This window comes from Ostrea edulis, chromosome 6 (assembly GCF_947568905.1).
Source record: "Ostrea edulis chromosome 6, xbOstEdul1.1, whole genome shotgun sequence".
Taxonomy (NCBI): Eukaryota; Metazoa; Mollusca; class Bivalvia; order Ostreida; family Ostreidae; genus Ostrea; species Ostrea edulis.
The window spans coordinates 80,218,125-80,244,100 of record NC_079169.1 but is presented as its reverse complement, the minus strand read 5'-3'; the positions used below and the strand labels follow the sequence as shown (position 1 = coordinate 80,244,100).

General features: G+C 36.5%; 1 protein-coding gene across 1 annotated transcript in view; it reads right to left on the bottom strand.

The window, feature by feature from the left end:
• Nucleotides 1-22,516, bottom strand: part of LOC125645694 (sex peptide receptor-like) — a 103,689-nt gene extending 81,173 nt beyond the window's left edge. The window contains exon 1 of the mRNA XM_048871469.2: nucleotides 21,852-22,516. The gene's annotated coding sequence lies outside the window, so the exon portion shown is untranslated. The remainder of the gene's footprint in view (nucleotides 1-21,851) is intronic.
• Nucleotides 22,517-25,976: the final 3,460 nt, after the last annotated feature.

Genomic DNA, 25,976 nt, shown 5'->3' with positions numbered 1-25,976 from the left:
AGGACTTTCTTGTTAAACAAGTAGAAACTAGCCGTATTTACTGCCAGGTTTCGTTGTTTATAAAAAGAAATGCCAGTACACTTACAATACCTGGACTTGCGGTCATTCAGTGGAAAGTTTGTTTTTTCTCTGAAGTAGACCCGGTCCATTTCCAATTTAGTTTAAATTCTTGGCATATTTAAACCGACATGTTCTGTTTCGTGTACTTTTGACCCGAAGCTCTGATAATCGTTTTATGCTTAATATCAACAAAACACGATATTCCCTCCAGCATTATTTCCAGGCAAAGTTTCATCTTGGTTCCGAAAAGATGAAATGTTTGACCGAGACAGCAGAATCGAATAGATGGATTAGTTTATCCCGCTGGGGAATTCATTATACCGACACTCAATAATACTGATAATGACAAGCTTATCTTTAAAAAAAAAACAGATTCGAAAGTTAGTGCTAATGCATTTTCTGTACGAGAGCACAGATTTATGACGGTTTCGTTTCCAAGGAATGTTTCTAATTAGCCTATATTTTATAGAGATGTTCCATTTCTGTCCTTCTTTCTACTAGCATATGCATTTTACGTTAAGCCCTAATTGTCACAAGAATGGTCAAGGCAATGACAAGTAAGATTTAATTAATTTGTTCAAGACATCTCTCAGTGGCGGATCTAAAGTTGCACCCTCCCCACTTAGGTTGAAAATATTCAACAAAAAATGTCATTTATTGCCATCTTTGGGTCTTCAATCCCCCCCCCCCCCCCCCCCCCCCACCCATTTCTTGTACAGAAAATGGTACAAAGCTTTAAATAAGTGTTCTAGATCCGCCCCTATCTCTGCTTTGAAGAGAGGAAACTAATGGGCCTGAACGGTCACTAAAGTATAACGGTCACCCAAGTATAACTCGCACATAAATTGATTAAAAGATGATGCAACGGTACATCTTTCTGTGAAATGAGTGTTGTCGGTCTATTTCAAATGCTATTGCCAAAGGTAATATCTATCATCTTCATTTTCGCCAATAGTTAAAGGTTTCAAGGTCTTTCCATTGTAAAGTTACATTATGGAACATTCATTTATATACCCGGTAATCTCCCCTGCAGTCGATGTTTTGGGGGTGTATTTGTTTCATTTGTCCGTCCATTCAAAGTTTAATATGGTTATTTTCCTCATGATACTTTTATTTTCAGAATGCATATATATATATATATATATATATATATATATATATATATTATAAAGAAAATAACTCACCATGTCTGTCTGTCTGTTCATCCATCTGCTACTGGGACGATTAATTGGTTTTACTTAGTTAAAGGTTCACTCAAGTTGTGTTAATCAGATTTGCATTTCTTCAATTTTCCACCATGACTATTGTTAAAGAAATTAAATGTGGCCTGTAACTTGTATTCAGGAGAAACATGAATAATGTTGAAACTTGATGACATGTTGTGTGGTCTTCAATAGTTTAAAAATTTCCCTTGATATGAAGGAGCCCCATGGGTGTCTTTGTCCCATTAGGACAAGTCTACTTAACTTTAGGACAAGTCTATTTAACTGTATTGCTATTTACAAACCTGACATTGATCAGTTTACTTTTGATGAATATCTTTCCATTACAAAGTTATCACCTTAAAAATCCCGTGGGGATCCGGGTTAGAATAGATCCTCAGTATCCCATTGCTTGTCGTAAGACGCGACTAAATGGGGCGGTCCTTCGGATGAGACTGCAAAACCCGAGGTCTCGGTCACAGCAGGTGTGGCATAAGCGCCGAGCATAGGCCTAAATTTTGCAGCCCTTCATAGGCAGTCTCCATATGAGTGAAATATTCTCGAGAGTGACGTTAAACAATATTCAATCAATCAATCGTTATAATGATCTAACTTGCCAATCCAACCTAGTATTAGGTCAAATAACGACCACAGAATTTGCGTAATGTTGCCTTAAAACGAGACCACCGAAACCCCTGCCCCATCAATTTGTTTGTCAGTAGCCTGCCTCGATTTAAAAACTGATTATATGCAGAACAAGTTCTTGCGTATCGAATCAGTTGAGATATATAAAAACCATATGCAGGTGATAATGGAATATTGCTACATAAAATTAAAATATGAGAAGTTGACGATGGAGAAGCTGAAATCATCCCCGCTTATCATAAAGTTGAGTTTTTAGTTTGTTGTTAATAGGCAAGGTGTTAATATCTATTTCAATTTCTATTACATTTAATCCCCACGAGAGAAAGATGCCTATTGTTTTTCAAGGTGAAAGGTCAAGTTCGTAGTATCAGTTTTAAAATAGGAAAAATTTGTAGCCAGAATACAGACCGAACAATTGGGGCTAGAACCGTCAAACTTGGTACACATGCACCTCATGCCAAATGGATGACGTCTTCTTCAAGGTCAAAGTCATAGAATCACTTAGTAGGAAAACCTTGCAGGCAGTATACAGACCAAATCGTTGGAGCTAGGACAGTCAAACCTGGTACATATACTACACCTGATGTCAAACTCGTAGTATCACTTAGTAAAAAAACCTTGTTTTTGTTTTCCAGATTTTTTTCATGTACAATACAGGTATTGTCCTGAAATTTATTCACAACTTCCCTCCCAGAGATATACATAATCATTTCACATTTCAACTTGATTGGCGCACCTACTGTAGGGCTAAAAGTAGGTCAAATAGTTTTCTGGACCTTTTCTCATCATGGATACAGATATTGCATTGAAGGTCTAACGGGTGTATGTTCTACCGTTTGCGGTACTCTTTTTTTCTGTCGAGAGTCTCTAATCACGGAAGTGCGTAAACAGAACAAAACTCGAAACGGAATAAGGGCTATCCGAATTCATCTGAAGTTCCGTAAGATGCTAGGTCTATGTAAACTCCAGAGGATATCGAGAGTATTGGCGCTCTATTCAACTAGCTGCAGAACTGTAGCTGTCTGAGAAAATATTGGGACATATCAGAGAGCTACAGATCCAACCTTTATATAAACCTTCTATTCACAACCCATAAAAAAGAAATGTGCACGGTTGAGGTTGTATTCCTGTATTTCTAATATATTTTCCTACTATACTTGTGTCCAAAAATATCTTCAAATATTCAAGAGGCTGTGACACACTTTCTTTGCATCGTATGTGTTCAACAACCTGTAAATATCTTATACACCAAAGACAATTAAAAATTGTTGAGAATCAAATTCATTGCACTGTGCACATCTTTAAGTTGTTTACAAAGGTCCCAACTTTAAAACTGTGAGGAGTTAAAAGGACAAACCTTGTACTCACTTTGGAATATTCCTACAAAACGGACTAAGTTCAACAAACTTGTCATTGTCTCAACAATTGAAGAAAATCAAATCCTTGCCACATGCACATCTTCCATACCCATACAAACACTCGGTAAAATAAGCTACTCACTCGAAAACTGTGGGAGAAGTTAGATGGTCAAATCATGTACTCTATGTAATATTTCCTCAAAACTGACTAACTCCAACAACCTGTAATTTTGAAATGTAATGAAATAAAACTCATTGCCACATGCATATCTTCAATACCCATACAAACACTCTGTAAAACAAGAAGGTTCCCACTTGAACATTGTTGGAGGAGTTAGCTGGACAAATTATGTACCCTCCATATAACATTCATTTTCAAATGGAGGGGCAAATCTTCACCAAGAGAGGTCGAAATGGATCAACACTGCAACATGATCTAGAGTGATATACAAATAAACACAGCTTTCAGCTTGATATATGACAAAGACAAAACCTCGAACGGACGGACGGACATGAGATATATTTTCTATTTATACATTTGTCAGAATGAGACCAAAGTTGATGATTTCGGTAAAAAGAACTGATCTTCAATTCTCATTTATTTCCAAATTGATTTATCATTAACCTATGTTGAACATTTTTGACCTACTTTTACAAATATTTGTGATCTTACCTCCTATTGTGGATTCTTGGTTGAAGACTGGCATTTGTTTACAGTTCTATAAAATACGGGCGCAATCGTCCCACTGGATATAAACATGGGAGCCGCGTTTTTATATAAATATGTAGAAATACTTTTAATTCACATTTGTATGAAAGGTCTTTATTTCTATAACAAATAAAAGAGGATATTTTCCAATGATCAAAAATCGTGTCCATGCTCCCTTAAGGCATTTTTTTTTTTAAAAAGAAGAGTTAATTGCAGTATCGGTGCTTTATACAAAGATATTTGGTATACATTGTGTATCAGGTAAGATCTTAAAGTTACATCAAATGGTTTTTCAGTTTAATATATCTGGCTAAGGGCTATGGTTCAAGAGGTTAAATGATTTCTCTGGGCTATACTGGTCACTTTTATTATGCACAACGTAACTATGATCAGGCAGTGAATTCGTGGTCATTTGGCCAAGATCAATTTTATTGATAAAAAAGTTTGAAAGACCTGTTCATCAGGCTGATATTATTGATTAGAATAATGTAAAGCAATGAATATCAATTTCGAATTTCAGATTGAATGATTGATTGATGTTTCCGCCACACTTAACAATTTTTCAGTTATCAGGTGGCGCCCAGTTTTTATTGGTGGAAGATAGAACCCAGATACAATGTACCTGGGAAGAGACCACCGACCTTCCGAAAGTAAACTGGGAAACTTTCTCACTTAACGGCGCGAGCGGGATTCGAACCCGCACCGACAGAGGTGAGAGGCCGTGTGATTTTGAGCGCGATGCTCTAACCACTCGGCTATGGAGGCCCCCAGTTTTAATGAAATATCCTGTTCCAACACCGTGTAACACTTTCCGTTGTGTGATGCTTAGTTGTTTCGGTTTTCTTTGTTTTTCAACCGATAGCTAGAGGACGATGGAATTTTGGAAATGAACATCCCGCCCTTGAAGGTGTTGGAAAAAATAATCTAGCCTTTACACTTAATGTTTTTATTAAGTATTCATAACTATAAACTATAAATGTTATAAATAACAAATTAGGATGTGTCACATTATCAAAAGATTGATACATGAATTTCCAATAATACAAAGAGCAAATGGAAACATAACCAGGAAGTCTGCAAAAAGTAAAGAAATTCATTTAGGGATCCTAAAGAAATCAATAACGTATGCCCCTTGTATGTGTACATAGGTGAGAAAAGGCTCGCTTGGGAGTCTACAAATTATACCAATCAATATAGGTATTGAAATGTTCAGACTAATGTTACTCATTTTCCCCTCGCTACATCATTGCGGAAGGATATAGCAACTCTGTTCGTTTGATGATTTATCAACCTTGCGTGAAAACCTTGCATTCTTCTCTCAACTGATTCGAAACGCAAGAACTGTTCTGCGTATGTTCATATTTTAAGTCGAATCGGGCTACTGAAAACAAGTTGATCTTACCGGGTGTAAATAGCCACGTTTAAAGTTAGCATTTCGTAAATATTATGGTCGTTATAATGATCTAGTTTGCCAATACAACCTATCTTTGGGTCAACTGCTGTCTGACGTGTTTCATACTGATTGTTGGGCCTTTCTTGACACACTGATTTTGACTACGGATTACTACGTTTACCTGATCAAGATACAGGGCCCCAAGGCGGATGTGACCGGTCGACAGGGAAAGTTTACTCCTCCTATGTACCTGGTCCCACCTCTGGTATATCCGGAGGTTCGTGTTTGCCCAACTCTCTATTTTGTATTACTTAGATTAATCCAAGTTCAGTACAGTGCCTTTTTCAGTGTTATAGGGAGTGTACAATAAGTTGAGTATACCCAGTTTATATTATAGACGTTAGACGTAAAATGGATCAAACAATATATGAAAAATGCATTGGAGGAAAAGGAGACCCGAATCTCAAACGCTGATAAAACAATCTAAGACTTTTTTCTGAGGACAACCTGTCTCGTGTAATGCTGTCTGGAAACATAAAGGAAGTGCTGGGTGAGGATCGAGTGCTTAATTCTAATAAGACAACTGGAGATGGGGATTTCCTATTTAATCCTAATAACTAATAAGACTACTGGAGCTTAGAATTCTTTATTTAATCTTAAAAAGACAACTGAAGATGGGAATTTCCTATTTAATCCTAATAAGACAACTGGAGATGGGAATTTCCTATTTAATCCTAATAAGACAACTGAAGATGGGAATTTCCTATTTAATCCTAATAAGACAACTGGAGATGGGAATTTCCTATTTAATCCTAATAAGACTGCTGGAGCTGAGAATTCTTTATTTAATCCTAACAAGACTACTCTACTAATGATGGGAATTTCCTGTTTAATCCTAATAAGACAACTGGAGATGGGAATTTCCTATTGAATCCTAAAAAGACTACTGGAGATGGGAATTTCCTATTGAATCCTAAAAAGACTACTGGAGCTGAGAATTCATTATTTAATCCTAACAAGACTACTCTACTAAAGATGGGAATTTTCTGTTTAATGCAGTTTCAGAGCTAATAAATCAAAACATCTTTTTGGTAAATTGATTCTTTCAAAATTGTGAAAAAAGTACATGGATCTAGATGTGATCCTCCGCAAATATTAAATTTTAATTATTTGTTTTTTGATTTTGATAAGCAAAATTCTTATCCAAAGGTCTTATAAAATTTTGATGTAAGTGTAACAATGTTGATTATATAATGTAATATGTAAGCAAAGGCTGGGGTGATCTTGTTTACAAAGAGTTGAAAATCTATGATTTTTTGGTCTACATTATGCAATATCAGTTAAAATATTAAGTATTTTAAAGGGGCATGAACACTATTTGAGCTGAAAATTTTCATATTTTATTTTTCCATGTTAAATTTTTAGGAAGCTAAACTAAGGTATTTCTAACGGTTAGTAAAAATTTTAATGTCGGTTGTTGAGGTACAAAGCTCACAATTCAAGACTCCTGCCATGTTTTTGTTTACATATGTTAAATATACTAGTAAATGCTTCCTTTAGAGCAGTTGTTTTTCAATTTATAAGTTAATTCTGAACATAATTAAGTAGTTTCTAGTGTTTGGGACATCTCATTTTGTTTTAAACATGTTTTCTATTAAGCAATCTATTTGGAAACAAAAACATAGCACGAGCCTTCTTTACATATCGAAGAGCTGTGAGTGCTGTATCTCACTTGTAACTCAACAGCTTACATTGAAATTTTGATTGACCATTAGAAATACTTTAGTTAAGCATTTTAAAAGTAAGGATTATATCTCCCTCATGCATAGCTCTGATCCTTGGCTCCAGTTTTTGGTACTCTAGTTTTCCTTATAGCTCTTACATGTTTATTGTTATTTCGAATTTTCAAAAGTTCGGCTTGGGCATCACTGAAGAGACATTATTTGTCGAAATGCGCATCTGGTGCATCAAAATTGGCACCGTACGAGTTTTACATTACGACCCCTGGGTCGAGGCCTCTGCTGGTGGACTGTTAGTCCCCGAGGGTCTCTACAGTCCAGTAGCTAAGTACTTCGTTAATAGCTTGAAAATACAGATGTATAATTAATTGCAGGGATAAAATTTAGAAATTCATTTCAAAATTAAGGATTATATCTTCCTCATGCATAGCTCTGATCCTTAACGAATTTGGCTCCAGTTTTTGGCACTTTAGTTTTTCTTTTAGCTTTACAAGTTTATTGTTATTTCGAATTTCCAAATTGCGGCTTGAGCATCACTGAAGAGACATTATTTGTCGAAATGCGCATCTGGTGCATCAAAATTGGTACCGTATAAGTTTTACATTAAACATTGTAAACAAAAAATGGAAAAATAAAATTTCAAAAATTTCAAATAGTGTCCGTGTCCTTTTAAGGATTAATGCAACATACATTAATTCTAACATTTGTGTCTTTCGTATATGGAATCTAATTTGAATCAGAAACGAAACGAAACAAATAAATTAAAAAAAAAAATACCCCACGTGTCTTGTAAGTGTGGTACAAACTTTATAGGCTTTGTAATATCTACAGTATACCTTAATAACGCCTAAATGATGTTTGACTTGTGTTCGATTATCTTAAAATTATTTAAATATCAAATATTTCAAATCAAACTATAGAAATATTTGTTTTTAATTTTCCCTTAACATCGAATGTGGGTCCTTTAATTCCAATCTCTACACTACCGTATAACATTTTATTACTTAAAGAATCAAACCTCTAATATTATTATATTTGTGTGGATTTATGTAGAATTTGAATGAACAGGGTTTATGTAAAATATATAACATAATATGAAGAGCCATTTACATCTACAAAAACAACCCCTTTTCATTATTTTAAGGTAACGAATCCGTAAGCAAATGCTTCAAGTGACGGCAATTTGCGATCTGAATTTGCATTCAGAATTCTATGCTAATCATTAAAAAAAAACCATCAGGAAATAATGACGTTTAGGCATTTTTGCAGTGTATCCAGAGTGCAATTTTAATATTGCACCTCTGATGCGGGACTTGATAAACCCAAGGGAAAACCTTGTAGATTCTGACATGTTTAGTATTTTATTGTATAGAGATGGAAATTTGGATAACAAACTAAATATAGCTTTTCAGCCTATCCTATATAAAAGATTCAAGTTGGACCAAACCTGGATAACAAAAGCGCAAGTTCAACGACGACCATATGGATATACTATCTGGTTCATCACAACAAAATTCAGCCAAAGGAAAGTATTGATTGATTGGATATTGTTTATCATCGCTCTTGAGAATCTTTCACTCATAATATAATAATAACAAGAGGTACTGTGAGCAATGCTCACTAAGAATACCCCCACTTACCCCAATCTCCCAAACGGTGTTGTTAATAGGTATAAATTACCTCTTTCCTGAGTGTAAAAATATGGTATGCCTTTGTTGAAGAAAATGGAAGATGTAGTCCGAACACAAATCCATGGTATAAACCTATAATTTAGACCTTGAGATCAAAGGTCAAGGTCATGAATGTACACGAGTCTCATGATGATACACCCATGTCTTATGGTATGACTATGTCAAAACCCTATAATCAATTTTGACCTTGAGGTCAAAGTTCAAGGTCATATAGAGGTTATGAAGGTACCCGATACATCGTCTCATGGTGATACACTCATGTGTCAAATATGGTATGCCTATGTCAAAGAACAAAGAAGTTATGTCCCGGACACGAATCCATTGTAAAAAAAAAACAAAAAACCCTCTAATTTTGACCTTGAGGTCAAGGTCATATGGAAGTCATGAAGGTACTCGACACATCGTCTCATGGTGATCCACCTGTGTGTCAAACATGGTATGCCCAAGTCAAAGAACAGAGAAGTTATGGTCCGGACACGAATCTACAGAGAGACAGACGGAGAGAGTATATAACCCCCCTGAACTTCGTTCGGGGGGTATAATAACATTGAAAGCTCTAAGTTTAATTCCTTGCATTTACTCGACGATCAGCATGTACATTCCATTGCATACTTTTTAAAAACATGATCTGGCTTACAAAGAACAATTTTCCAGTTAAATCCAATCAAGGAAGAGAACGGTGGCCCACTTTGCAATTTGCGACCTGGCAATGATAAAATCATTGACATCACTAATTCAAAACATCCTAGAGAAATTCAGCGGTCATATCCACTTTCTTAGTCCGATATTCACCTGGGTTTACAAGCGTGCAATTGAAAACTTCTAAAACTAATTCAGCTGCATTAAAGTCATTACGTACACTTTAGAGAGAAAAAACCCAGGTGAATATCGGACTATACATTTGCAAGTAAAAGAGAAAATTATTTTTTAAAAAAGTAAATATCGTGGGAACCCATGAATACATTTGCTACTCTTGGTGGGAACTCCTGCGCACGCGTATCATCTTCGATTAAAATATGAAGCATAGAGTTCAGTATGTAGCTGAATCATATCCAGTTACCCCCCCCCCCCCCCCCCCCCACTTCGATATTCAAACGTATGGTCTGTTCTTTTTAGACTGGTGTCATTTCTCGCTGATTCGAAGGCATGTCTGGTTATGCGTTTATAACACACCCCCCCCCCCCACACACACACATACACATGAGGGGGGAAATCCCAACATGACGTATATAACATTGAAAGAGCGTAGAACAATGAAGATATTTCGGAATTACTATAAGGTATTTGATATTATTTCTCTTGAACAAAAAAAAAATGAAACACTTAAGGCATGGTATTGTAACAAATACACAGCTTTACACATATAGGACCACAGATGATCTTCCATGTACCTCTGGAAGTCTGAATTGGTCACGTGACTGTCACTGAATGTATCTCCTGAATATGCAATAGAAATGTCCGAGAGACTATTGTTTGTAAACACCGATTTATAACCAAATTATTCTGGTTAAAACAAGTGAAATAATGTATGACAAGTCGTATATCATACCCAGTGGGGACCCGGGTTAGAATAGGTCATCAGTGCCCCTTGCTTGTCGTAAGAGGCTACTAAATGGGGCGGTCATTCATATGGAGACGTCGCCATTGGCGGTGAAGGGCTGCAAAATTTGGGCGTATGCTCGACACTTAGGGCCTTGGAGAAGGGAGGGATCTTTATCATGCCACTCCTGCTGTGACACGGGGCTTCGGTTTTTTGCGGTCTCATCCGAAGGACCGCCCCATTTAGTCGCCTCTTACAACCAGCAAGGGTTACTGAGGACCTATTTTAACCCGGATCCCCATGGGACCAAAGCCCTTGAAACGTGCCGTGTTTAACTGTATTTTAATACAAATCTAATCAAATTTTCAAGCACACATGCTACAATCTAATTTGGGAATAAACAGTGTTTCAGATTTAAAACTTCATCCAATCATGTTGGTTCCCTGTGTCTAGAATCTTTTATTATATATATATATATATATACTTTGGTGACGCCCGTACTTTGTAAATGTTTTCTCTGAACTTCCCCGATATACATGTAGCACTTGTTTGAGGCACATCTGCTGGTTTTAAAATGATTTATTTTAAGTTCTGTTGCAATTTTAACCTGACATATCCAATATTGAAACCTAAATCTGATATTTCAAACACTTATGTACATGTATTTCTTATTAAACCTGCTTTTACATGAATTATAGTACAATATTAATGCTTTTTTAAACGAGAGAATTCAAATTAAATTGTTTCTTAATTTTGTTTCTATTGTTAAGTAAAATACCGGCATTTCATATTGCAATTTCCATATGTTTCTTCGGAAATAGTTATGAATATTTAACATTTTAGCGGCCGATTTGACACTTTTCATCAAAATTATCTCGTTTTGTATTTTCACTACCCGAGTGTAACGTCGAAGCCAGCATGGTGTTCTGGTTTACCTCTGATCTTAAAATGCTGCCAAATCGGTATGATAAACCTTTTTTAAAAATTGATTTATACTGACAAGTTTACATGTACCGTCTATGAAATAGATAAGTAACTGCAAAACTGGAGCTCTCGGAGGAAAATTTCGAACGACCGGAACCACCAATTTTGATAACATGAACATCAGCTAACCCTAGTGCACATACATGTATCCACACAACAATCATGTACATTACGTAGTTTAACCTGTACTCAGCTTTAACTAGTATATACTAAGCTTAGAAATTGTGCTGCTTTTAATCATTTGTAAACAAAACTTTCAAATTTACTTTATTTAGTCAAAAAATGCAGTTTTAATGGAAAGCAATCTGAAATTTTTTAAACAACACCTGCTAGTTATAGTGTATTAGGTCCATGTCTTCCAAACGCAGAAGTGATTTATAATTTGGAATAATCCAAGGACCTGATCACCCCTTTTGGATAGACATGGTCCAGTAGTATATAAAAGCCTGCAGTCGAGAAAGCAGTCAGTCTGAGGTGAACAGCTCAAGAAGCAAGAAAGAGTAATAATAGGTAGGCTAAAAATAGAAATAGGCTAGGGAGGAAAAGAATAAGCATTAGTGGAAAGAGCTTAAGGAATTGCAGTGGGGTACTGGGTGCAATTATCCTGAATAAGGGTGAGGCACCCTGTACTTTCACTAAGCAATAGGAACTTGGCTCAGGAACACAGTGCAAGTAGCCCAGCCAGAACTACCCTCTGTGTATGAATAGAAACCCGAGATAAGTAACTCCGTACCAATCGAAGCTCGGACAGAGAAATAGAGAAAATTGTTTTAATGATAAATCAACAGTTCAAGTAGAGTAAGAGGAAAATTATAAATATATGACCCCGTCTCTTGTAAAGAACCCAGTAACACGTTACAGTAACATCCTTTAAAAAATCTTGTTTATCACCTTCATATAAGGAACATTCAGACAGTGAATGAATCTGGTCTTCCACACATTCTTTCAAGAGTGGTTTTCTGTCCTGTTTGTAATTTCTTAAATATCTTCCACGTTCAATTTATGCGCTTAATCTAAACATATTTGTCCCGTGGGGATTCGGGTTAGAATAGGTCCTCAGTACCCCTTGCTTGTCGTAAGAGGCGACTACATGGGGCGGTCCTTCGGATGAGACCGCTAAAATTGAGGTCCCGTGTCACAGCAGGTGTGGCACGATAAAGATCCCTCTCCGCTTAATGGCCATAAGCGCCGAGCATAGGCCTAACTTCTGCAGCCCTTCTCCGGAATGGTGACGTCTCCATATGAGTGAAACATTCTTAAAGGGACGTTAAACAATATACAATCAATCAATCTAAACATATTTACATATAATTTTTCTTTGTTCAAAACTTATTTAACATAAATATTTTTCAATTTCAAAACTTCTTTTTATGAAGAAATATGTTGCAAGTTAATCCGACATACAGCCCTCCGCTCTTTTCATAAATCAGTATTGTAGGAAATAATTTCTCACCCCCCCGCAGTTTTTTCGTTTTCATTGATTTACGTTTAGACCATAGCATGCCCATTTTCTTGCATAAATTTATACGAGGGATGTTCGATATATCTGACCATACATCCACTAGCCCTGACCAAACAAATTAATACAATACAATTTATAACCCACAAATTTTAATGAGATGGATATCTGATGCCTTATTTGTTGAATACAATTAAAATATTTCATGTTAATTTTTTAAAGACCATTAGTATCAAGTTTTACTCTGATCCACAGTCTTCTTCAAAAAAGCTCTATTCAAAGCTACAGGCTTACAGTCACTTTCCCGTTACATATCTTTTCATAAAGCCATTTCCATTTTCATTTTTTAAACACTTAAAATTTTCAGAAATGTCAACAATAAAAAAAAATTCCATAATGATTAAATCATCACAGAGTGAAATGAAACTTTTATCAAAAATCATATGTTACGTTAGATACAGGTATGTATTCATATGTTAGAGAATCACTGCACTAAAATTTGAGAACCCAATTTTGCCAATGAAAGTATGAACGATGACAGCACAAAATATTACCTGGTTTTGGTTGTGACGGAACTATTGCGCAATGACTGGTCTTTTTTTGGCAGGAGGAACATCCCAATCTGTTGGTCTTTTCTTTGACCCCCAATATCTCAAAAGCATTCGACTCAAATAGTGAAATGAACGTTACTTCCCTTCAAAGTATTCTCCGCGGTTTGAAATATATAATTTCAATCTGAAATGTGTCACGGTACGCTGATTTAGGTAGACCGCTGAGGCACTGACTGATGGCTGAGGCAAGGGCTTGTCGGAACTTGTAACGACGACCAGATTAGAACCTTTTAAGTTTTGGAAAAAGGAAAAAGTCGCATGGGGCTAGATTTGGAGAGTATGGTTGGTGTGGCAAGATGGTAACCTTCTCCGACTTCAAAAATTGCTTCACAAGCTCAGATTTATGTGATGGAGCATTATCATGAAGTAGACGAACATGCCTAAATCCTGACACAGGACGTCGATTATGATATTTCGTGAGTTTTTGTAGTATAACATCTCGGTAATACCTTAACACTTTTGCCCTTCGGCACCGTAATTTGTACGGCTATACCATCACATGAGAAGAATATGCAATAAAGAACCTTCTTTGTGCTTATGGTTCTTTTGGAATCTACAGGCCTTCTACTGTGTTTTGTTAGCCATATTTTGTTTCCATATTTTGTTACTGGTTCGAAATAGTGAACCCATGTTTCGTCACCAGTAACAATGTTTACAAATTGTCTTTGATTGAATTTGGGAAACATTTTGAGCAATTGCTTATTGGTTTGTACTCGTACCTGTTTTTGGTCATTTGGCAATATATGCGGTATCCATCTAGCAGAAATTTTTCGTACTTTTAACATACGCTTTAAAACAAAATGCACCCGCAATAGCGATATGCCAACAGCTTTGGTAATATCACGAATCGTGTATTTGCCATCCCTTTCAGTTATTTCCCTGACTTTTGAGACATTTGCCATGCCTGTTACAGTCCCAGGTCGGCCAGATTTTGCTGCATCTTTGACGGACTCTTTGCCAGTCTGAAATTCCTTTCTCCATCTACGAACTGTCTCATAAGATACCTTATCAGACCCATAAACTTCCCCCTATTCAGTAAAAATCTGCATTACCGAATGACCCGAGTTTTGTGTGAACTTTTATATAAGCACTAATTTCTTCAATATTCTCAACCCGTTTCCCAATCAATTTTACAACAGTGGTCAACGACGGGCTCTATTGAAATGACTATAACTTTAAAACTATGTGGAGCTGAAGGCCCGTGTTTATACCGTTGGAAAGGTATTGAATAGAGTATCATCATCCACGAAATGGTACAATACACATTATATATCGAAGAGTTCTCGTATAAAGCACAAATATTGCAATGAACTACACGATCTGCGGAACCAAATCTACAACATACATGTACATGTATATACATGTAACAGCTTGTGACAAACGCGCTCGACCGTCTATAGGCAAGTCTTGCATTTGAAATGGTGAATTTCTTGTGCTTTATAAACACGGGTTAGAATAGGTCTTCAGTACCCAGTGCTTCTCATAAGATGCGACTAAATGAGGCGGTCCTTCGGACAAGGCTGCCAAAACCGAGGCCCCGTGTCACAGCATGTGTGGCACGATAAAGATCCCTCCTTCCTCAAAGACGCTTTGATTTATCGTCACTTTTACAAATTCAAATTCTTTATCCGGGTTAGAATAGGTCCTCAATATCCCTTGCAAAGAAGGCGACTACATGGGGCGGACCGCTAAAACCGAAGTACTGTGTCACAGCAGGTGTGGCACGATAAAGATCCCTCTCTCCTCAAAGACCGTAAGCGTCGATTGATTGATTGTATATTGTTTAACGTCCCTCTCGAGAAGTTCACGCATATGGAGACGTCACCACTGCCGGAGAAGGGCTGCCAAATCTAGGCCTATGCTCGGCGCTTATGACCACTGAGCAGGGAGGGATCTTTATCGTGTCACACCTGCTGTGACACGGGGCATTGGTTTTTGCGGTCTCTTCCGAAAGACCGCCCCATTTAGTCGGCTCTTACGACAAGGAAGGGGTTACTGAGGACTTCTAACTCCAACGTGACCCGTAAGTGCCGAGTATAGGCCTAAATTTTGCAGCCCCTCACCAACAATGGTGACGTCTCGATGTAGGTGAAAAATTCTCGAAAGGGACGTTAAACATACAAGCAGTAAATCACCCAAAGCATATTTAATTAAATTTTTTGCGGTATGTGCATATAACAATATTCTTGACAGTCTGCCGATTTTTAATCTTTCATTCAACATGTCACTGCAAGATACTGCATGCTAAAACGTATACGACGAACCACACGCGCGTCAATTTGATGTAGGTGACATTATTGTTGTGATGCCCGTTTCCAAGTGTGTGAAGTTTACAGAGCTAAGATTTATTAATTTTAGGGCAAGTGGAAATAGCCAAATCTCAATAGATTCGAGATTTTATCCATTTAGCTATTTTAGTACCCCCATGGGTTTAATGTTTTTGTTAATTTTTCACTCGTATCCAGATAGTCTTGGTAATCATATTGCCGTGAAGGCATTGTAATAACCCGTATAGCTGAAAACTGTATATTTTCTAAACTTTGTTACATGCACATTTAGACGATATTCTTTTCTTTTTAAATCTCGGAGATTGGTGGCATATTGTTTTTAGTCTAGATTATCCCAGCTTATTAATTACTTGCCATTCGATCATATTTATCAATTTATTTTACTTCGTTTTATACAATTGAGTACAGAGAAAACCAAGTCCAGGGATGGGAATATAAACTGTACTCGCTGTTCAAAACGTCTGAATTGTGAAACTCCCAAATGACTAAACAATATTAACACGAGAGATCAACACATAATTTGACGCACTGACTTGCAATTTTTGAAATACTAATGCCTGGAAGCTGCATATCACAGGCTGGAATACAGACAGAGAGAGTGTCAGCGTGAAACACTTTATTTTTGTTCGATATTTTACTTCACACTACATAGAGTGCATTTCACGCTTTTGGACATTGACTCCATGGACAATGGAATATCGGATAGATTTCAACACGTCTTGGCCATTTACAGACGTGTTCGTCATTTATAGTTCTATAATTACTCTTTGGATAAATGAAATCGAACACATACATTATTTTACTTCCAAATAGATGGCTGATGTTTTTAATGTTACACATATAATCAGTTGTCATTTTGAGCGATTGATTTCAGAACTAAATTGTCATAATGTGGTCTTGCTCCATCCGAAAGAAACACAATGTGCGAATACCACATAATTATGCATGTTTTGTATCGAGAAAGCTACAATGTATTGTCAATAACAAATTACGGAAGTATGTGTTTTACAACTTCTCTTCAATTATTCCCCGACTAACATAGAATAGGCGATGTTTTCCATCACCACGAGCAATGCGAACTTGTCTGTACAACGAACACGTTCGAGTCTGAAAGTTTATTTGTTCTAGACAGCATCTAGACTACAAGACACATTGTATATATTGAAATAATCAAAGTAACACGACACTGAACAATTTCTAAAATAAGGAAGCTACTAGAATAAGTTATATTGCTGTCTGTCATTCCGATAGTCGTGTTCTTTTTATTGGTTTTCTATTTAGAATTGTTTTTGCATATAGAGACGTCCCGAGCTGTCGGTACATGTATCAAATTGTGATGATGATTTTGATTAAATATCCTTCTTTGAAATATGATCTGTATATTTATGCCCCCCCCCCTTCAAAGAAGAGGGACATATTGCTTTGCACCTGTCGACCCGTCAGTAGACCACATGTTGTTCACTCAATATCCTGAGAACCATTCACTTCATCGTAATGATATTTCATATGTGGGTTGGATACGAGTAGAAGAGGACCCCTATTGATTTTCAGGTCAAAAGGTCAAGGGTGAATCTACTATGGACCACCGCTCATTATCTTGAGAAACCTTTCCTTGACAGACATTAAACTTGGGTACACTGGTACATTGTCAGGAGTAGGTGACCCCCTATTAATTTTGAGGTCACATGGTTGAAGGTCAAGGATGAAACTGGACACAGGAATATACTGACCACTCAATGTTTATAAAACCCTTTGCTTGACAGACATCAAACTTGGTACATCTTCAGGAGAAGATGAACCCTATTGATTTTGGGGTCACATGATCAAATGTCAAACTGGACATAGGAACATACTGTCTGCTCAATATCTTGAGAACCCTGAAAAGTTTGCTTGACAGACATTAAACTTGGTAGACTGGTACATCATAAGGAGTAGATGACCTTTATGAAATTTGGGCTCGTGTGATCAAGGGTTAAACTTGACAGTAATATATTATCTCCTATATTATAAGAATCATTTGCTTCATTGACACCAAACTTGGTACACTGGTACAGCATAAGGAGTAGATGACCCCTATTGATTTTAGGTCACATGGTCAATCCACTCTGGACATAGGAAGATATTGTCTACTCAATATCTTGAATTGCTTTGGCACAATTATCAATTAAATGATGCATGTGTATGACCCTTTTCAATTTTGCACCAGGGGGAGGGGGCATATGCAAGGTGAAGATAACGAACAGTGATCAATCTCATAACTCCTACAAGCAATACAAAATAGATAGTTGGGCAAACACGGACCCCTGGACACACCAGAGGTGGGATCAGGTGCCTAGGAGGAGTAAGCATCCCCTGTTGACCGGTCACACCCGCCGTGAGCCCTATATCCTGATCAGGTAAACGGAGTTATCCGCAGTCAAATCAGTGTGCCAAGAACGGCTTAACAATCGGTATGAAACACGTCAGACAGCATTTGACCCAATGCGAGGTTGTATTGTTTTACGAACATTTTCTTGTTCTGATAATTTTGATTAAGTTTCAGTAGAAATTTCGCGTATGAAGAACAAGATTTACTTTAATAGACATCGGTTCAAGGTATTCAATGTAAAACAACCATATTTCATATCTAGTGAATGGATGATGGGATTTTTGTAATCATGGTATCATTTTAAAGGGTTCATCAAATAATAAATGATCCACCATAGGAATTTTCATATTTTTGTTTACCCCATGATTTATTTCACTTAGAATTTTACATTGAAGTCTATGGGAAGAACATGTTTTATTAACACATTTTTGAAAGTAATTATATTTCCATACAAATCTCTTGGCCAAAATTTATATACACTTTATGAAGATATGAAATAAAAGTAATCATTTACCGCAGATTAAATTAGATTTTTCTTATTTTTTACAAAAGGGCAGATAACTCCTAAAAAAGTCCAATGTGCAAAACGGCCAGCTTTTTATCATTTACCAATCATATGAATTTCCTCTACTTGACTTTCATCATTATTTAACAATAAACATTTATCTAATTTGAATCCTCCAAAATTGTTCGTTATCCTTTTTGTTGTACATATGGGGCTCACGGCGGGTGTGGCCGGTCAGCGGGGGATGCTTGCTCCTCCTGGACACCTGGTCCCACCTCTGGTGTGTCCAGGGGTCCGTGTTTGCCCAACTATCTATTTTGTATTGCTTGTAGGAGTTATGAGATTGATCACTGTTCGTTATCTTCACTTTGCATTGAATACATTAAAAGGCCACAAAGTCTCACGACTCTCACTTCTAAATGCCGGGCGTATGGTTACCAATAGTGACATCTTGGGTTTGACGCGGCCAAGGAAGCACTTGTTCGAATCTATTACTTCTACGTCACGAAGAGAAGGCTCTAACCTAGCCTGCATGATATTCTGGTGATAAAAAGCAAAACCAAGTGAACGTCTGATTAACTACAGCCAAACAACTTTCAAGGAGTAGAAACTTCGATATTTTGAATAACAATAGTGACAGTTTTGATTTTACGATGATAAAATTTTGTTAAATATAGTTTACTTTGCATATTTTGTTACAGCAATTTTAGACTTTCAGTCTCGAACACTTCGCTTGTCTCGCCGATTCTTTGTGCATTGCTGTTATGACAAACAATGTAGTTCACAATCGGATATCATATTCACAATAGGTCGGCAGTAAACATACAGTAAAACCGAACAGCCATATGCAAAATGGTGTAAAAAGAGGAATTCAACCGACGTAAATGCACAGGATCCTCGTCCGGTTTACAAATGTACCGGAAGTTTTCATGGCTGCTGTTTGGTAGTTATGAAAACATCTTAACATTGTTTCTTGACGCCAATGGAGATTGCTATGTGCACTGTATTAAGAAAAGATCGTTTAATGCACACAGCCCGTAAATATAAGTTCTTGTCATTAACTTAATGTATTATACATGAAGTGCTTCATTCCTAACGTAGGGATATTCTTAAAATTTCAGAGGCCTGACCGACTTCCAGGTTTCACGTTATCAAAATAATTCAACTGCATTCACATACAAGTACATGTAATTCATAATTAGTTGATAATATGATCACATATTACGTTAATAATTCGATTACCATCAAAGTAAAAAAAAAAAAAAAAAAAAAGCTCAAGGACAATTTTCATGTAGGCTGATTTAAAGTATTGATAGTTTTCAAATTTAGGTTTTAAAAAAATCGTAACAGCAATCCCTGCCGCAAAAAAATCTACGTTTTTTTTTTCTCAGGGACGTTAAACAATATACAGTAAATCAATCCAAAGCCTTGACATTAATCACGAAAATTCCTTGAATACAAACGATAGATACATACAAATTAAACGTGGATTCCTCTTTGACACAATAAAAAATAAGTTAAAATCCGATCATTAGCAATTTTTATGCATTGTTATCTTTCGACATTATTAAATAGTTGCAGAGTAATAATATTCGCATCACTACATACTGAAAATCACATTTACTTGTGTTAACCGCCTTTTATAATAAAGCGGCGAGAAACTCGCCGATCTTCTGAAAACCGGCGTATCAAATATAAACCGACATATTTGGCGAACGCCGATTCATCAAATGAAATCCCACCATACAGTTGGTGACGTCTTAAAATGAGTGAAAATTTATTTGAGGAACTTATATTAATCAATCAAAAATGGGATGCTTTTGACAATGATTTCAGGTCAGCATCTCAATTGTATAAGATATATGCATTCGAAAGCTTTAAATTTCCTTGTCATGCCTTTGAATTTAATTTCCATGTAGTATATGATGCAAGGTGAAGATAACGAACAGTGATCAATCTCATAACTCCTATAAGCAATACAAAATAGAAAATATCAGTTGATATTCAGTGTAACATTAACAACAGAAGAATTAAAAAAAAAAAATGGAAATAATAAATTCCGCTAATTAAATTAATCCAATTAATTAGTTTGAAAATCAAAGTGCCAGCTGGTAATTTGGTCGATTAATTTCAAAGCAGTCGTATCCTAGACTGACACAGCTTTGAATTTCGTGCTTTTAACTTGCGATCACGATTGCGTGTTGAGATTATTGAATAGATACAGGCGATTCACGCCAGAATATACGAGTACTTGTACGCGTAACAGTCACTCCTTCCCTTATTATTGAATTCTACAGCAATGTGCCAATTTTACATCAAGTAGCACCTCTATGGTAAAAATTACAGCATTTCATGAAGAAATATGGCATTAAATTGTTCTGAGCACGAACTTTCAACGGGAACTTTTTCATAAATCACGACGTCTGAAAAAACAGGCTTGATCGTCTCTTGATTAGGAAGATGGCTACTTCTCGGGTACGTGCAATTCACAAGGGAAATGTCTTCCGTTATTCTCAATTTGCATAAATCGCAATTTAACGAAATTAATCTGTTTTATAGTGGAGAATATTTTTAAAAAAAATAATTAATACATATTACAGCACTCATGAAACGGATGTGCTGTAAGTAAAACAACATAAATATTCTCACTTTTCGCTCTTAGTAAAATTATATACACATTTTAATTTCCGATTACACCACTCTCTGTCTCTTTGAAAAATAACACATGTTTGTGGGCCTTCCAGCTGGTATGAATTAAAATTGATGTGAATATCAAGCCCAAATAGTTTCCGTTGTGTTCAATACATGTACCTGCTTGTAAACTTTTAACGTTGGTGGTGGTTTTGATAAATGTACCCGATTAAGAACAAAACTACTCTCTTGCCAAGTCAGTTCAAAACGTACCGTCAATGCAAGGTCGAGTCTTTGAATCCTGGTAATTGCATTATCAACTCAGCCTTTGATGCAAATGTTCCTTTTATTAAAATCCTAACAACCTTTACGTGTGTTTCGTCTATAACAATATTAGAGTTAATTAGAAACTTGATAAAAAAAAAGAGAAAAGAATCGTGTCAAGTTATCGATGATTAGACAATTTTCTACGCGTTTTATTTTCAAACTTTATTTCTAGATTTTCAAATCTGTAGGGGATCAAAGCAGCTGTTTCTCGTCGAGTAATAGGTACCAACTCCTAATTCTTTGGTTAAGTGTGTTTGATCTTCAGTAATATATTACAATTTTTGTATCGCTTATTCATATTTGAGAAAATTAGGTATAATTAAATTTTAAAAATTACTTACCTTATGTTCTCAAAACAAGTTCCTTTTCACTGAATAGTAATGCAACAAATAATCTCCGAGCTAATGATCCCTAAAAACTTTGTCCCTGCTCATAAACAAGTTCCCATCCCAATAATACGTCTATTTTCTTCAACGTTTCTTTTTATTGCAAACGAATGTCTGGGTTATATTCATAAAGCTCCATATATCTTGAAGGCATAATTTTCTTGATGTGATATATCACTGTTCATATTTAATGTCTCATCAGATGAGGCAATATAAGTATATCATTTTAAAAAGCTGTTCTATTCTATGAACAAGTCTGAGAACTGGATTCCCAACACTCTCCATACGATATCCGGCGCAGATCACCACTGCGATCAATGCCAGATTACACAGAATACACTGATAACTGATGCGCGAGTGTCGCGTCAACTTACAGTTTCTTTTTTCTTAATGGGCTCAACTGACTTTAATCTTGACGCGATTGTAATTATGAAGTGAAGTAAAATTCTTTCAAATGTTCGATAGGATATCCAAAGGGTGATTTTTGGGTCACAAGTAATAACGTGCCTGTTATTATCGTTCAATACAACACCATTCTGTTCGCTTGTATAATTGATTTCTGAATTAAATTTACCCAGACATTTCACTCGCACATTTCCATGATGACCTAACAAAAATGGCATGAATGTGACAGGCCCCGGCGCGTCATTTCCTCTCGGTCTATGGGAAGAGTTGTTCTTAATTGTTTGATGGTTATATTGCATTAGATAAAGCTAACCAGTTCAAACCTGTATTACAACCAAAGGTCTCTGTTGGAACTGTAGTTCTACTAGTCAATATTGCAACGGGAGGCCAATGGGACTACAAAATATGTCGTATTTTGTCCCCTACTGACGAAGTCGAAGAGGACTTCAGGTCTGCAGTCTGTCCGTCAAATCAGTTTTCCACTCTTTTTTCTCTGGCCTTGTAGATATTTATTTCATATTTGGTACATTGCTTTGCCATACCAAGTTCCAAATCATGTTTGAACTTCATCCCTGTCCGTTGAATTTTCATTAAGTTATGGCCCTTGGACTTAAAATAAATAGCGTGAATTATCAGTTTTCCGGACTTTTTGTTATTTTGCTTGCAGATATCCCTTTGATATTTGGTACGTTGCTTTGCCTTAAAAAGTTACAGATCATGTTTGAACTTCATCGCTGATTTTTCATTAACTTACGACCCTTGGACTTCGAAAAAATAACATGGATGATCAGTTTTCCAGACTTTACTTAGGTCACCTGAGTCACCCAGGTGACCTAATTCTGTTGGTCTACGTACGGCGTGTTGTGTTTTTCGTTAACAATTTTGAGTTCTTGATAACTACAAGACCAATTGTCACCACTTTTGGTGTGAAGCATCTCTAGGGCAAGAATCTCTTGGGTATCCGGGTTAAAAGAGGTCTTCAGTACCCCTTGCTTGTCGTAGAAGACGATTAAATGGGGCGGTCCTTCGGATGAGACTGCAAAAACCAAGGTCCCGTGTCACAACAGGTGTGGCACGTTAAAGATCCCTCCCTGCTCGAAGACCATATAAGCGCCGATCATAGGCCTAAATTTTGCAGCCCTTCACCGGCAGTGGTGACGTCTCCATATGAGTACAATATTTTACCACAATATTCAGTAGGGCAAGAGGAATATAAATTGTGAAATTTATGACATTACCAATTATGCTAAAACGCCGTATTTTAAAAAAAATATTCTCTACTCCCACTCATGTGAGACAAAAACTTAATACATGTAAATGGTTAGGATATCCATGAAGCCCTCTATCAAACTTGTGAAATTCATGGTCCCTGGATTAGGGATGGATGTCCTCGGGCAGAGCCGATATGACGATATAGTGCTAACTGCGTGATTATGATGTCCATGAAGCCTTAGTTGAGAAATCCATGGCTCCTGGGTCAGGAGTACAGACCTTAGGGCGGGGCCAATATTAAGATGTATCAGTGCATCAAGTTTGATGTTTGTCAAGCAAAGGATCTTTGAGATATTGAGCGGACAATACTGGGTCTCCAGACCAATCGACCGACAGATGAAAATCAGTACGTCCCCTCTTTTTCAAAGGGGAGCATAACAAGTCAATTTGATTTGTATGTACATGTAAATGGATATAATGTAAAAATTTTAATGATTGTATTTTATTACAAATACAAGACTCATACATGAATATAACAATGCGTTTTCAAGATATTCTTTAAAGAACGTAGCTTATTGACTAAAATGTTATACAAATTCACCTGGTTTTTGGCACACTGATTTTGACTACGGATAACTCCGTTTACCTGATCAAGATATAGGGCTCACGGCGGGTGTGACCGGTCGACAGGGGGCCTTACTCCTCCTAGGCACCTGATCCCACCTCTGGTATATCCAGGGGTTCGTGTTTGTCCAACTCTCAGTTTTGTATTGCTTGTGGGAGTTGTGAGATTGATCACTGTTCGTTATCTGAAGTTGTAGATGAAGTATGTGTGTTGTGTAATGAAAAATCAAGTAAATACAATTTTCTTCTGCTTAAATTTTGAATTAATCAAATATTTGATTTACTACATTATGATTATAAATACAAGTACAGAATTATTATTATAATCAGGGGCTAATCTAATTCATGGCATATTTGAAATACATGTATATGCATTATCCAATAAATTAAAATATTTTATAAATTGAGTAGTTAATTTTAATGATATACTTCTTTAACCTTTTGAATATTCCTTCTAGTTGCTCCGTTCTGCATTAACAGGCTTCTTGTATGAGAACATACCGTATATCAGGTTTTTACCGCGTGCATCCAATTTCCGCTTTGTTCGCGACGATTTCCGAATCATGGAAAATAAATCCGCGTAAATTTGATATAAAGTTTACTTTTATAATAAAGTTATACGGCCGATCTACCTCTACCAATAATTGAGTCAGTGTGTCAACTAAACAAGATCACAGCCGAACTATTACCAGTGTGTTTTAAAACGAAAGTACTAGGCGCGATAATTCTCAGAATAGTCATGCTCGACTGAAATCGAAAGTAGGAATCGCGTAATAATCGAAAAATGTAAAGTCGTTGAATAAAGGTAAAATTTCGTAAAATCACACGGAAATGTAAAAATCACGGTCGTTGGTTGCGTTAGACAAGTGGTCGTTTAATACAAGTGCAATAGGTAGGGTAACGCCTTGGGGTAGATTATTACGGTCACATACAGCAGTGAGTCGCTTATTTACTATAGTGTAAAGAAAAGTGCAAAATCGTTGTGTGATCAGCAACTCAGAAATCGTGTAAATCGTTTCACTGTGTGAATTTTTTGCATTAGAAATCAAGAGTTATACTTTCACAAGCTGGCTTTTTTTATAAGTTTAAATAATCTTGAATTATATTTTCACGATGACTTTGAAATAGTGAAAATTTGATTCGCGTAAATTTAATACACTACTTTAGGCTCTGATTCGCGGAAAAAACCTGATATACGGTAATGGGGAAATAATTTTCATCCGAGGGACCATCACTGTGCCAACAAGAAACTAAGATGCTCAGAAATGTTCATTAGGTACAAATCCATCCCGATTCAGTGTCCTCAACCAAATTTGACGTTTATGTTTATGTGCAAATTGATCGATGGACTGAATATTCTTTTACGTCCCTCTCGAAAATACTTCACTCATATGGAGACAGACGTCACCACTGCCGGTAAAGGGATGCACAATTTAGGTCTATGCTTGGCGCTTATGGCAGGGAGGGATCTTAAACGTGCCACACCTGCTGCGACACGGGACCTCGGCTCTTACGGCCAATTTAATCGCCTCTTACGACAAGCAAGAGGATACTGAGGACCGATTCTAAGCTGGATCCCCACGGGACTTATGCGCACATTTAGGAGATCTTAAGATTAAATATGTATGCAAAGATACATTTATACATTAGCTTAAACATTCTCGAGAGGGACGTAAAACAATATTCAATCAATCAATCATTAGCTTAATTCAAGTAAACAGTGTATACTTAGCCTCTGTATACGATGAAAAATATGAATCTCATAACTCCCATAAGCAATACAAAATAGATAGTTGGGTAAACACGGACCCCTGGACACATCAGAATTGGGATCAGGTG